This window comes from Dipodomys merriami, unplaced genomic scaffold, assembly GCF_024711535.1.
Source record: "Dipodomys merriami isolate MVZ:Mamm:240054 unplaced genomic scaffold, mDipMer1.0.p SCAF_28, whole genome shotgun sequence".
Taxonomy (NCBI): Eukaryota; Metazoa; Chordata; class Mammalia; order Rodentia; family Heteromyidae; genus Dipodomys; species Dipodomys merriami.
The window spans coordinates 14,487,076-14,502,399 of NW_027204270.1; the positions used below are offsets into that span (position 1 = coordinate 14,487,076).

Genomic DNA, 15,324 nt, shown 5'->3' on the forward strand with positions numbered 1-15,324 from the left:
TACCACTGAGCCACCTTCCCAGCCTCTTAAAAAATTTTTTCTTAAATAATTTTTTAAATTTATTTTTTTGTCAGTCATTCAGGGCCTAGGCTCTGTCTCTGAGCTCTGTCACTTTGAGCCACAACTCCATTTTTAGTTTTCTGGTGATTAATTGGAGATGAGTCTCCTGGGACTTTCCTGCTGGGCTGGCTTTAAACTGCAATCCTTAGATCTCAGCCTCCTGAGTAGCTAGGATGACAGGTGTGAGCCACCGGTGCTCAACTCAAAAATAATTTTATTATTACTAATAATGTGTTGTACAGAGGAGCTGCCATTTCATAAGTCAGGCAATGAGTACATTTTCTTTTTTGAACTATGTCATCCCTTCCTTTGTTTTCCCCTTTCCTCCTCCCATCCCTGCTTACAATTCACATAGGTTGGAAGCACAAATTTGCAGCAGAAGCTCTATATTTAGAAAACAGAAATGACTAGTTTTGTTTTGTGTCATTTCAGGGACTTGAATTTAAGTCCTCATACTCTCAGATTTCTTGCTCATGGCTGGTGCGCTGCTATTTGAGTCATGCCTCTAGTCAGGCATTTTACTGGCTAATTGGAGATGGAGTCGTCTCATAAAGCTTTCTCCTCAGGCTAGCTTCAACCCATGATCCTCTAGGTCTCAACCTCCTGTGTTGCTAACTTTACAGATTTGTACCATCATTATCCTGCTAGAAACCATAGGAGAAGGCTTCATGAAGATCATTTTGGGGGCTTCAGATCAATGGAAAACATTATATATAGAAAATATTTGAGATTATTCTCAAGATTTTTTTCTGGTTTCTTAAGTCCTCACAATAATGATTATATTTAACTAGTTGCTTTATGAAACATTACAGAGGTCGCACTTGTTAACAGTGTATCAAACTGTAGTTAACAGTTTGTTGAGTATGTTTTATTTAAGTATTTATTTTTGTCAGTCATAGGGCTTGAACTCTGGGCCTGGGCGCTGTCCCTGTACTCTTCAGCTCAAGGAGAGCATTCTGCCTATTGATCCACAGTGCCACTTGGGATTTTCTAGTTGTTTATTGGAAATAAGAGTCTCACAGAGTTTCCTGCCCTGGCTGGCTTTGAACTGTGATCCTCAGATCTCAGCCTCCTGAGTAGCTAGGATTACAGGCGTGAGCCACCAGCGCCTGGCTTGTTTGTTTGTTTGTTTGTTTATTTTGTTGAGTTTTATAAAGGAAATGAAATGCCAAATCCTGTTAAACTTGTTCTGGGACAGCCTAGAAGAGATTTGTTTTTCAGACACTTGAACCAGGTAAATACAAACAGGCAGAACTCTCTTACCCCATGGAGTGCTCCATCAATATGAATAGTCTAATAAACAGCAACTAAAATAATTTTATTATTATTATTATTATTATTTTTGTCGGTCGTGGGGCTTGAACTCTGGTCCTGGGTGCTGTTCTTAAAATCTTCAGCTCAAGGCTAGCACTCTACCACTTGAGCCACAGTGCCACTTCTGGCCTTTTCGGTTTATGTGGTACTAAAGAATCAAACCCATGGCCTCATGCATGTGAGGAAGCACTCTGCCCCAGCCACCTTCCCAGCCCCTCAAATAATCTTAACAGACACTAAGTTAAAATGGTCTGACAGCATTTCAGGAGCAGAGACTGCAGTTTATAGTTAGCCTTTTGTTTTACTATGCCCACAGCATCTTAAAATCAGAAGAGATTGCCATATTTAGGGAATCAGTAGCCATTTTACCTCAACATTCACTAACACGGGCCAGTTGGCACATTGAGTTTTGCCATTGACTTTGGTCCTGAATTGAGAGTGAAATAGAGGTGCTAGGACAAACTAGCCTCTAGTCACAATATGTCTTGAGAATATTTTTCTCTATAAAGACATCCTAGGCAGGGAGTGTTGACTATTGTGTGAAAGCAGTGTTGCTTCTGTTGGAAATGCATATTTTCAAGAGTTACATAAACACTTGACAAGGTGGCAACTGCATTTGTTGTAGACAAATGAGAAACAGCTGTTACGTTGAGGTTGAGGGCACAACTTGTGTTTTTCTTAATTGTACCCTTGGAGAAGAACAAAATAATAACATAGTAATTTGATTTGAGGTGAGAATGTATGTGGGTTAGCTGATGTCCTTGGAATTTACGATTGAATGCAAGAAATAACTGTCAAAAGTTAGTGCTGGGACCTTTGTTTGTTTGTTGTTTTTTTGTCCAGGACCAGGGCTTGAACTCAGGACCAGGGCACTCTCCTTACCTTTTTTTTTTTTTTTTTTTTGGTCCGGACGTGAGGCCTGAACTCTGGGCCTGGGCACTGTCCCTCAGCTCTTCAGCTCAAGGCTAGCACTCTACCACTTAAGCCACAGCACCACTTCCGGCTTTTTACTTATGTGGGGCTGAGGAATCGAACCCAGGGCCTCAGGCATGCAAGGCAAGCGCTTTACCACTGAGCCACCTTCCCAGCCCCACCTTTTTTTTGTTGGTCGTGGGGCTTGAACTCTGGGCTTAGGCGCTGTCCTTGTGTTCTTCAGCTCAAGGCGAGCGCTCTACCGCTTGAGCTACAGCACCACTTCCGGTTTTCTAGTGGTTTACTGGAGATAAGAGTCTCACAGACTTTCCTGCCCAGGCTGGCTTTGAACCATGATCCTCAGATCTCAGCCTCCTGAGTAGCTAGGATTACAGGTAAGGCTCTCCTTACCTTTTTTGCTCAAAAAAAGCTGTCACTTGAGCCACAGCTCTACCTCTGGCTTTTTAAAGTTTTTATTGTTATTATAAAGGTGATTTACAAAGGAGTTACAGTTACATAAGTCAGGTAAAGAATATATATCTTTTTGGACAAGGTTACCTTTTCCTTTGCTCTCTCCAGTTTTACCTTCCCCTCTCCATCCACAACTTCTATTTTCAACATAATATCTAGTGAGTACCATTGCTGCATTTGTTTACCCTTTTTCCCTCCATTTCTGTGTCCCCCTTGCCCTAAAGACAGATAAATGAACAAACAAGACAAAAAGCCCTTGCTGGGAACGTGGCTTAGTGGTAGAGTGCTTTCCTAGCATGCATGAAGCGCTGGGTTCGGTTCCTCAGTACCACATAAACAAAAAAAGCTGAAAGTGGCGCTGAGGCTCAAGTCGTTGAGTGCTAGCCCTGAGCAAAAGAAGCTCAGGGACAGTGCCCAGGCCCTGAGTACAAGCTCCAGGACTGGCACAAAAAGAAAAGTAACAAAAAAACCTCTTATTTCCATTTCCTGGTGTTCATTTCAGTAAATATTATTATTATTAATTATTAATATTATGTCATATGAACAGATGCACACAAGCATTGTGCCTTTGTGTTCCTCTCCTTAAGCGTATTCTCTTTTGGTCTCACTGTGTGTGAATGCCTAGAGTCATGTATAATTTATCATTTCCCAGTGTATTTTAGATCTAGCTTCTGTATATGAGAGAAAATGTGCTGATTGTTACTTAACAGGATTTATTCTAGGTCCATTCATTTCTTTGCAAAAGACATATTATTCTTTCTATTTTTTATTTTTTATTGTTGTTAGGGTCCAGTAGTGGGGCCTGAACTCTGGGCCTGGGCACTGTCCCTCAGCTCTTCAGCTCAAGGCTAGCGCTCTACCACTTGAGCCACAGCGCCACTTCCGGCTTTTTTCTTTTTGCTTATGTGGTCCTGAGGAATCAAACCCAGGGCCTCAGGCATGCAAGGCAAGCGCTCTACCACTGAGCCACCTTCCCAGCCCCACGTTATTCTTTCTAATGGTGGTATAAAATTCCATTGTGTATAGGTACCACATTTTTTGGATCCACTCATCTAGTGTAGGACATCTGGGCTGTTTCCATAGCTTAGATATTGTGAATAGCACAGTAACAAACATGGATTTGCAAGTGTCTTTACAATATCCTGGCTTGTGATGTTCTGGGTAGATGCCCAGGAGTGGTATTGTCTGTGTCGTAAGGAAAGATGTATGTTTAGTTTTTTGGGAAACCTCCAACTGCTGTCAAGAGTGGTTACTTCTGTCTTTTTGCTGTTTAGTTGGAGATGAGTATTTTGGATTTGTATGCCTAGGCTAATACTGAACTGTGATCCTCATGTCTAAGCCTCCAGAGTAGCTAGGATGAGCTAGCTACTCTGTGTGAGCTATACTAGTGTGAGCCACTAGTGCCTAGCTTAGAACCCCTCTTTTTTTCAGGTTCAGTGGTCAACTTCTTATTAACCAGGCATAAATAGAAGCCAAAATAACCAGTTCTCCAGAGCATGAGAGTGATTGCCTTGAACACAGGTACAGATAACAATCATCACAGAACTCAGCCTCCTGAGTAGCTATAATTACAGGCATGAACCACCTGAAGGTAGTTTTACATGCTAACTTTTTCTTTGCCTTTCTAGCTGCTAAGGTAGATAAATGTCACTGTAAAGTACATGTTTCTAAATAACATCCAGTGTGTATGTTCCTGAGCCACTGAGTGTATCACTTGGAATCCATGCCATTCTGCAAGGATCCTGCCTGGTCATGTGGTCAGAATGTGCACATTCTGCTCTCATATTGATAGCTTTTCCTACCGTTCTCCCTAAAGCCAGTCTGTCACCTCAGACTTCCCCTCATCTAGAGACTTTCGTGTCCATCCCCAGACCAGTGAGCTAGCTCTGCCACATCTGGGTGCCACAGGGACTTGAGTTGTCAGTAAGTCAGGGTAGCCAACCTGTTTATGATTTATTGGGAAACTAAATGTATTTTGTTCTCTCACTACTTGATGTGTAGAAAGTTTTGATTTTTAAGTTATGAATTGAATTGGAAAAGTGTGAAGACATTTCTTGGTTAGTTTCAGATGAATTCTTCAATATGTTTTTTTCTTACGTAAGTTTATTTTAATGTTTACCTCCTATAAATAAAAATGTAGTTGAGTGAGCTGAGTGTGGTGGTGCAGTTCTGTAATCACAGCAGCAGGAACTCTTAAGTAGAAGACTGTGGAGTTGAGTAATCTGAGATGAGTAACTTAATGAGATAAACCTTTTAAATGTAAAGCTTGTGCCAATGATAATCAGAAAAAGTTCGCTTTTTTCTGGTTTAAGTAGTATGTAAATTAACTAATTAATTAATTATTTTGTTGGTTGTGCGGCTTGAACCCTGGGCCTGGGCACTGTCCTTGAGTTTTTCAGCTCAAGGTGAGCACTCTGCCAATTAAGCCACAGAACTACTTCAGTTTTCTGGTGGTTAATTGGAGATAAGCGTCTGAAGGACTTTCCACTTTCCTGTCTGGGCTGGCTTTGAACCATGATTCTCAGATCTCAGCCTTCAGTACAGCTAGGATTACAGGCGTGAGCCACTGGCACCCAGCAGAATTACTGTGGGCTAGGTTTTTGTTTTTGTTTTTTGGCCAGTCCTCAGAGCCAGGGCTCTGTCCTTGAGCCTCTCTGTGCTTGAGGCTAGCGCTCTACCACTTGAGCTACAGTGCCACTTCTTAAATATACTTTAAATTCTTTTTCTTTTGTTGGTCATGGGGCCTGAACTCTGGGCCTGGGCGCTGTCCCTCAGCTCTTCAGCTCAAGGGTAGTGCTCTACTACTTGAGCCACAGCACTACTTCCAGCTTTTTCTGCTTATGTGGTGCTGAGGAATCGAACCCAGGGCCTCATGCATACCACTGAGCTACCTTCCCAACCCCATATACTTTAATTTTTTTTTTTTTTTTTTTACAGACAAGATGTTAAATTCTTTTACCTTTGCTGTGGTTAAAACAGCCTAAGAGAGCCGGGCGCTGGTGGCTCACGCCTGTAATCCTAGCTACTCAGGAGGCTGAGATCTGAGGATCGCGGTTCAAAGCCAGCCCGGGCAGGAGAGACCGTGAGACTCCTATCTCCAATAAACCACCAGAAAACCGGAAGTGGCACTGTAGCTCAAGTGGTAGAGCGCTCGCCTTGAGCTGAAGAGCTGAAGGACAGAGCCCAGGCCCAGAGTTCAAGCCCCACGACCGACCAAAAAAAAAAAAAAAAAACAGCCTAAGAACCAGTCAAGCTCCCCTTCTACCAATGACATACAAACAGTGGCAGGACTACTTTTAGTACAGAATAAACAACTTTCAAGGAAAATTAATTTTTAACTAAATTAAACATGTTACCAATAAATAAAAAAATCTAAAGGTAGTATCTTCAATTCTACAATCCTGGCATAACACTTACACCAACTTAAAAAGTAAAAATTTCCCCACAATAGTAATTACAGGTGTTAATGCAGCAAGCTATGAAATGAAATTACTCCAGTGTATTTTTTTTTAAAAAGAAAAATCCTAGCAACCAAATTTGAATTTTAAAGTGTTGGCATCTCTACAAGTTTACACATTCTAAATAACTAATATTTTCTTACAGGACATAATTCAAACAATTGTTTGCATTTCAATATATTCTTAAGGAAATGATTAAAGGAACATTTAGTACACCATATCTGAAAGAGCTTATATTTCTGATTTGCCGCTACAAAAAGGCATCAACTTCTATTTAGAACTGTAACCAGTGATAAATTATACTTCAAGAACAAACATTTGGTCTGATGTATCAATTAAAATGAACTAATGACATCTGTTGCAGATAGGAAGGTATTTTAATCCTATGTGCAGAAAAAAAAAGTACAGCTGTCTCCTTGTACTTGAAATATATAAAACCAACACTACTATTTACACACTTAAAAAATTTAAATTTAACTCAGGAGGCTGAGATCTGAGGATCGCGGTTCAAAGCCAGCCCAGGCAGGAAAGACCGTGAGACTCCTATCTCCAATAAACCACCAGAAAACCAGAAGTGGCGCTGTAGCTCAAGTGGTAGAGTGTCTCGCCTTGAGCTGAAGAGCTGAGGGACAGCGCCCAGGCCCAGAGTTCAAGCCTCACGACCGACAAAAAAAAAAAAAAAAAAAAAAAAATTTAAATTTATTTAAGTAAGCATAGTGCACGTCCTTAATGGAAAAAAGCATGTTATAGGGAGCTGAGAAGCCTGATGAGATTGTTAAACTATATATATGTTAGCTGAAGAAGCATATCTGCTTTTTGGTTCAGCAGTAGAGCGCTTGCTTTGCATGCATGAGTCCCTGGGTTTGATTCCTTAGCACCACATAAACAGAAAAAGCTGGAAGTGGCACTGTGGCTCAAGTGGTAGAGTGCTAGCCTTGAGCTGAAGAGCTGAGAGACAGTGCCCAGGCCCAGAATTCAGGCCCCACAACCGATCAAAAAAACAAAAAACAAACAAAAAACCCACTAAGAACAATTTGCTAGCATTTATTATTGGTTCCTTTCCTTAGGGTTGCTTTTCTTCTTTATGCTCTTCCTGCAAAATCAAGGACAGACATACTAAATTGCTAACTTAATGTTTGGTCTTCTTGAAAATAATAAATTCTTTTTTTTTTTTTTTTTGGGTCCGGTCGTGGGGCCTGAACTCTGGGCCTGGGCACTGTCCCTCAGCTCTTCAGTTCAAGGCTAGCGCTCTACCACTTGAGCCATAGTGCCACTTCCGGCTTTTTTCTTTTTGCTTATATGGTGCTGAGGAATCGAACCCAGGGCCTCAGGCATGCAAGGCAAGTGCTCTACCACTGAGCCACCTTCCCAGCCCAAATAATAAATTCTTTAATTGAACATTTGCTAAAGGAAGCAGGGTGCTGGTGGCTCACACCTGTAATCCTGGCTGCTCAGGAGGCTGAGATCTGAGGGGCCCAGTTCATAGCCTGCCAAGGGAAGACAGATCCAAGAGACTCTAATCTCCAACTAACCAACAGAAAGCCAGAAGCAGGGGTGTAGCTCAAGTGGCAAAGGGCCAGCCTTGAGCAAAAAAGCTAGGCAAGAATGCAAGACCTTGGGGGTCTGGGAAGGTGGCTCAGTGGTAGAGCTCATGCTTTGCATGCCAGAGGCCCTGGGTTCGATTCCTCAGCACCACATAAGCAAAAAGAAAAAAGCCGGAAGTAGCACTGTGGCTCAAGTGGTAGAGCGCTAGCCTTGAGCTGAAGAGCTGAGGGACAGCGCCCAGGCCAAGAGTTCAGGCCCCACGACCGGACCCAAAAAACAACAACAACAACAAAAGAATGCAAGGCCTTGGGTTCAAACCCTAGAACTAGCACTGTTTCTGTTTTTTGTTTTTAATTAATAAAGGAACACAGAAGCCCAGTGTGGTAGCTTGTAGTCCCAAACCTGCTGGAAGGTTACTTGAGCCTGAGTACAAGACTAACCATAGAAAACTCCATCCTGTAGCCAACTGGTGCTGTGAGCTTGCCTAAGAGGTGGTTTTTATTAAGGAAAATAACTGGCAACTCATGTCCACGTACTTCTAAGTTATGACGCATGCCAGTTAAAGTTGTGAGACCTTAGACTGCACCCCAATCACTTAATTTTATGTGTTTCCCTGTTTACTTCCCTGTTTACCTTCAAGATTTCCTGATTGATGCTGAAATGGAAGCCAGCTGATGCAGAGATTTGGGGAAATGATATCCGAAGAATGCAAAGGGAAATATGAATTCTTTTCTAGCCTTCCCAAACCTGCTTTGTTGTGTCTAATCCAGCACAGTTAGAGGAAAAGAACTGAGTTCGTGGAATTTGCCAGCTAAGCCTTACAGCCATCCTTAATGGAAATATACTGAATATATACTGAATATATGGAAATATACTGAAAAAGGTAAGTGTACTGTCTGCCCTGAAAGAAGGGACATAAAGGTAGGTAGTTCCTTTATTCTAAGCTTCAAAACCTTTCTTTCATCTCTTCAGGGTATGTCTCACAGCTAAGCTGGAACTTGCATCAAAATAGTGCTTTTAAAATTATAGCTGGGGGTGTGATAGTATACCCCTGTAATCCCAGCACTTGGGAAGCTGAGGCATGAAGATCATGAATTTGAGGCCAGCCCAGGCTGTATAACAAAACCTGGTCTCAAATTCAGTTGAGTTTCAGTCTAATCCCTCAGCATATAAAAAAAGAAAAACAAAACTTGGAATGTTTCAAAGGTCTTATCAAACTACATTTGTATTAGATAACAATCAGAGTAAAATTATAGTTTCCATGGTTTCTGTTTTTAAAGCCACCAAATTTGTTTTATAGACAGAGCAAAATTACTGGGAATCAATTATTCACATACATTGCACATATCTATGCAGTAGGCATTGTGCGAGGCCCTGGAGTTACTTTTTTATTTTATTTTATTTTTTTTGGGTCCGGTCGTGGGGCCTGAACTCTGGGCTTGGGCGCTGTCCCTCAGCTCTTCAGCTCAAGGCTAGTGCTCTACCACCTGAGCCACAGCGCCACTTCCGGCTTTTTTCTTTTTGCTTATGTGGTGCTGAGGAATCGAACCCAGGGCCTCAGGCTTGCAAGGCAAGCGCTCTACCACTGAGCCACCTTCCCAGGCCCTGGAGTTACAAAGGTGGACTAGCATACAGAATTCATGTCCTCAACGAGTTACTTTGGTGCAGTGGAGAGAGGATTTTAGCTTAGGGAGTCAGCATCTGATAGCATGAAGCAAATTCCATTTCCTCATCCACAATTCATTCTAATAACCAGGAGCATATGTGAACGTTTACTACAAATTACTAAAGCCTAATTTCTAAGTAGGGTTACTTGGCCTACATTTGTAGAACTGTGATCTAGAGACCAGCACCTAGGCTGATTGTAGAGCCTACATTTCTTTGTTGTAGGGTTTCTTTGTTGTGCCTGGGTGCCATCCCTGAGCTCTTTTGCTCAAGGCTAGAGCTCTACCATTTTGAGCCACAGTGTCACTTCCAGTTTTTTGGTGGTTAATTGGAGCTAAAGGGTCTCAAGGACTTTCCTGCCTGGGCTGGCTTTGAACCATGATCCTTAGATCTCAGCCTCCTAAGTAGCTAGGAGTATAAGCCTGACTCACCAGTACCTGGCTAGAGTCTACACATTTAGTTTGGGTGTGATACTTATATGTCATGCCTTGCTGCAAGTACTAGATCAATTTGCATATTGACCCTACCTCTTCACCCAGACACAGAAGTCTGACCTGGAATAGGGGAGAAGAGCTGGCTCAGGCTCCTCTGCTTTTTGGAATGTGGACCTTCTCTTGTAGCTGCTAAATCAAGAGAAGTCCAACTCCTGCTGAGCTGTTCCCCAGGATTCTACAAACACAACAGATTAGGTTTTGTGCAGAAGTGAAGAGAAACCACTGAGTAACTTCAGGTAGGTAATGACCCTCCCCTCCCCATGTATGCATAGCCTCACACCTCTGGCCTCTGTTGTGTTATGCTTCTGTAAATCTGATTTGCTATTAATAAACGGTTTCCTGAAGCAAGTGGGCATTTTGTCTCATTTCCCATTAGATTCAGATTCATTATTCACCTTATTATGTTACTGCCACCTCCTTCAAAACTGAAGGTGTCATTAAAGTAAGTGCACTTCTATATATCCTAATACTGTTGAGGGTTAAAAAATTCCTATTTGAGCCGGGCGCTGGTGGCTCACGCCTGTAATCCTAGCTACTCAGGAGGCTGAGATCTGAGGATCTCGGTTCAAAGCCAGCCCGGGCAGGAGAGACCGTGAGACTCCTATCTCCAATAAACCACCAGAAAACCGGAAGTGGCGCTGTAGCTCAAGTGGTAGAGCGCTCGCCTTGAGCTGAAGAGCTGAGGGACAGCACTCAGGCCCAGAGTTCAAGCCCCATGACCAAAAAAAAAAAAAAACCTATTTGAATACCAGGTATAGTGGTGCACACTATAATTCCAGTTCTGAGTGGTTTCTCTTCACTGAGAGGAAGAGGCCAGCCTGGGGCTGTACAGTGAAACCTATGCAAAAAACCTCAAGGGCAAAGGATCTTGACTCAGTTGCAAGAGTGCTTGCCTAGTGTAAGCCAGACCCTGAATATGATCCTCAGCAATGCTCTAGTGAAATAAAGTTAACAGTGAGGTTTCCCTCCAAGTGAGTTCTGCTACGGGAAATACATGGAAGCCGGCCTGTAAGGTGGCTCAGGGACAGGGTGCACCACACACACAAATTAGAATTAAATATAAGAAGGCATCAAATGGAAGGCAATTTGGAATCTAGGTCTTTTGGATACTGAAGTAGTAGTTGTCACCTAATTTCAAAAATGAAATAATACTGATGGGGGCTGGGAAGGTGGCTCAGTGGTAGAGCACTTGCATGCCTGAGGCCCTGGGTTCGATTCCTCAGCACCACATAAGCAAAAAGAAAAAAGCTGGAAGTGGCGCTGTGTCTCAAGTGGTAGAGCGCTAGCCTTGATCTGAAGAGCTGAAGGACAGTGCCCAGGCCCAGAGTTCAGGCCCCACGACCGGACCCAATAAATAAATAAATAAATAAAATAATAAAATAATACTGAGTGTGACTTAGTGGGAGAGTGCCTGCTTGGTATGCATGAGGTTTGGGGCTCAGTCCTCATCACAAAAAAAAAAAAAGAAGAAGAAGAAAAACTCAAACACAATGAAAAGAAATACAACATATTTTAAAACCCTAGAATACTTAAAATACACATGGGGGCAGGGAGTTTATAAAAAGTCTAGTTATCCGTTTTCCTGGCTCCAAGTCCCTCACTCTTTCTAATAGATTACAGGTTTCTCATAAGCATTTGTTGAACATCTCAAAATGGTGAAGAAAAAAAAAAAAAAATACAAGGACCAAGTGGACAGTGTTTCCCAAAGAAAAACAAATGAGTTGGTTGGACTTAAATTAGACCATTCCCTACTCTGACCAGCAGATGGCCCTAGTTTCACATGTAATAGGTTTTTATGGCTTTCTAGACTACAGTGTGATTATGAAGTGCATGATTTGGTTTTGGGGTTTTTTGGTCGGTCATGGGGCTTGAACTTGGCCTGGGCGCTGTCCCTCAGCTCTTCAGCTCAAGGCGAACGCTCTACCACTTGAGCCATAGCGCCACTTCCACTTTTCTGGTGGTTAATTGGTTATCTCCAATTAATTGGCACCTGGCATGCATGATACTTTTACCCACTGATTATGAATAAAAGATCATAATTTCAGGCCAGGCACTGGTGGTTTAAAGCCAGCCCAAGCAGGAAAGTCCTTAAGACTTTTATCTCCAATTAATCACCAGAAAACTAGAAGTGGTGCTGTGGCTCAAAGTGGTAGAGCACTATGAGCAAAAACAGCTCAGGGACAGTGCCAAGATCCTGAGTTCAAGCCTCATGACTCACCCTTCCCCTCCAAAAAAAAAATCCCTTGGGTTCCTTTTGATACCAGGATATAGTTCAGTAATTTCAATGCAATATAATAAAAAAATCTTTGTTCATCAGCTGTGAAAGACAGAGGGAACGTACTGGAGAGAATTTCTGTCTCCTTCCTCTTTTTCTTCTCTTCCACCTTTTTTCTCACTAATTTTTCCCTTTTGTCATGAGATATACCTTCAAGTTTATTGCAACTTAAGACAAACTTAGACATTTAAATGCATTTACTGCGATACCACTATATTAACCACCTAGGTTGTGCAGTTAATACTATGTTTTGCTTCCTGTAGACAGTTCTTCCTCTTATCAGCTAAGTCATTTTATTCTCAGGATTCATTTCAAAGTCAGTGTTGTTATAAGAAAGTATTTCATTTCTTGCCTGGGTTCTTGATGCAGAATTCTCAAAACCCTTGGAATTTCCTGACTGGTGTCTTTTGTTGTTCTTAAGAATTTCCCTTTTCCCTTTTTAAAAATCACAAGCTGGGTACTGGTGGCTCATGACTGTAATCCTAGCTATTTAGGAAGCTGAGATCTGAGGATCATAGTTCAAAGCCAGCCCAGGCAGGAAAGTCCCTGAGATTCTTATCTCCAATTAACCACCAGAAAACTGGAAGTGGTGCTATGGCTCAAGTGGTAGAGTGCTCACCTTGAGCTGAAGAGCTCAGGAACAGTGCCCAGGCCCAGAGTTCAAGCCCCACGACCGACCAAAAAAAAAAAAAAAAAAAAAAAACCCACCTGGGTTTATGCTATGGAGGTGACTACCAGGTGGCTGTTCACCAGAAAAAGGGCTGGAACTTTAAAAAATGTATATATTGATATTATATAAAGGTGATGTACAGAGAAGTTCCTGCTATTTAAGAGTACATTTCTTTTTGGACAGTGTCACCCCTTCCCTTGCTCTCTCCCAGGAGAGCTGAAATTTTGTTCCTAACCACCAATCTCCAAGAAGGAGCTGAGCTGGAGAGTAAGCTCTATAAAAACAACAGAACTGGGCTGGGAAGGTGGCTCAGCGGTAGAGCAATTTCCTTGCATGCATGAGGCCCTGGGTTCGATTCCTCAGCACCACATAAGCAAAAAGAAAAAAGCCAGAAGTGGCGCTGTGGCTCAAGTGGTAGAACGCTAGCCTTGAGCTGAAGAGCTGAGGGACAGTGCCCAGGCCCAGAGTTCAGGCCCGACAACTGGACCCCCCAAAAAAACAACAAAAAAAACCCCAGAACTATAGCCAGGTGTTAGTGGCTCTTGCCTATACTCCTAGCTACCCTGGAGGTTGAGATCTGAGGCTTGTAGTTCAAAGCCAGCCAGCTCAGGCAGAAAAGTCTATGAGATTCTTATCTCCAGTTAACCCCCCAAAAAGCTCAACAGAGAGTTCTGGCTCAAGCAATAGAAGACTAGCTTTGAGCAAATAAAGCTCGGGTATGGCAGAAATATATCTTGGTATCAGGCCCTGAGTTCAAGCCCCAGGACCAGACGACCCCTTCCCCCTCACAAAAAACAAACCAACAACAACAAAAACCCCACTGATTTGATGCATGTCTGGGAGGGGAGGGGTGAACGTGGGGGGAGGGGTGAACGTGGGGGGAGGGGGGAGCGTGGGGGGGGTGAGCATCAGGAGCAGAGGGTCCAGCTCTCACCATACACCTGGCCCTCTGCATTATTTCCGTCTAGCTGTTCTGAGTTGTATCTTCTATCATTGGTAAAAACCTATGGTACTTTCCTCAGTTATCCAGTCTAGCAAGTTGCAGAGGCAAGGAGGACACTTGGGAATCCCCTGTTTATAGGCAGTCTGTCCAAAGAACCAGAAGCTGACACTTGCAACTGGCATCTGAATTCGAGACAGTGTTTGGAGCCTGAGTATGGGATTCACATTGACTCAGTAGGAATTGACAAGAGTTCATTTGACTCATCGGCCACCCTGTTGGTGTCCTGAGCCTTTGGAGAATTGGTCACTGGTGTAGAAAAGCAATTCTCACATTTGCACTGTGAGCAAAGGAGTAATTTCCTTATACAGTAGGTTACAGATATCAATTTAGTACACGACCCCCAACTAATGCAGCCATGATTAGCTCTGCATCTACCAGCATAAATCCTTTGCATTGGCAGCATCTCTTCCATGAAAGCATCATCTGCTAGGGGGTTTAGTTGATGGTTCTTGTTTGATGGAGCTCTGTTGGGCCAAGCATCACAATAAAGACGTTGCTGGCAGCCTGCTGACATGGGGTTTACCCAGCATGGTCCAAGATTGGGTAGTCACACTGGTCCAAGGCAGGCTCCTTGTCTTCGGCAGGATGAAGCATTCACTGGGGGTAAGCTTCCACTCTTCCGCTCTCCTGACATGCCTCCCACCTGCTGCGAGTTTTCTAGGAGAAACACTGTTCCTTCCCACATGGATTAGGGAACAATGTCAGTTTCCAAAGCAAAGTGTGTTGCTATGGGAACCTAAAGTTATTTGCAGTTGCAAAATGATGGCGAGTAATCAGTGACACAACCTGAAACACTCCATAATTGTCCTTCAAGAAGAATAGGGTACAATGTTTTATTCTTAGGTAGGGGGAACTTTTGTGCTTCTATCCCCAGGGGGAGCAGGGGGAGCAGAAGGGGGAGGGGAAAAGCAGCTCTGGTATGCAGACACACTCCTAGTGGTCCCACCTTGCCCTTCTGCTATGGATCTCTTACAATTCATTCCTCTTTCAAAGCTACTTTTCCCTTCAGGAAGATGGGGCATCAGCAGTCTAAGGCTGACCATCAAGCTGTGGGTTCTCTAAGGGAATGGGTACCTGCATATTTGGAAGGCCTGTGAGGGAAGGAGCCTTGGTAAGAAGCTGGTCTACATAGCTCTGCAAAAGCCCCACATTCCCACAGAACACAAATCTACACACAGTTCTCAGCCACTGCTGTGACCATGCCATTACTATAATAGAACTAACCTGCTGTCCTGGGTCTGGAGGTGGTGTGGAGTGTGTGTGAGGGAGGTGGGGGGGATGGGGGTGGCTCATGTTTGAAATACTTTTAATTTTCACTTAATGCCTAATTTATTTATTTGGGGGTGATAAGGAGCAAACCAGGGCCTCTTATGCTCTACCACAATACACGATAGTCCCCTTGCCAATTTTGTTTTGTTTTGCTTTTGCTTTTGCTTTTGCAGGGTCTCCCTATGTTG

General features: G+C 43.0%; 1 long non-coding RNA gene across 2 annotated transcripts in view; it reads left to right on the forward strand.

Moving 5' to 3' along the window:
- Positions 1-11,316, forward strand: part of LOC138838320 (uncharacterized) — a 29,979-nt gene extending 18,663 nt beyond the window's left edge. For both annotated transcript variants that reach the window (XR_011375587.1, XR_011375586.1), the window contains one exon: positions 8,401-11,316. This is a non-coding gene — a long non-coding RNA (uncharacterized lncRNA). The remainder of the gene's footprint in view (positions 1-8,400) is intronic.
- Positions 11,317-15,324: the final 4,008 nt, after the last annotated feature.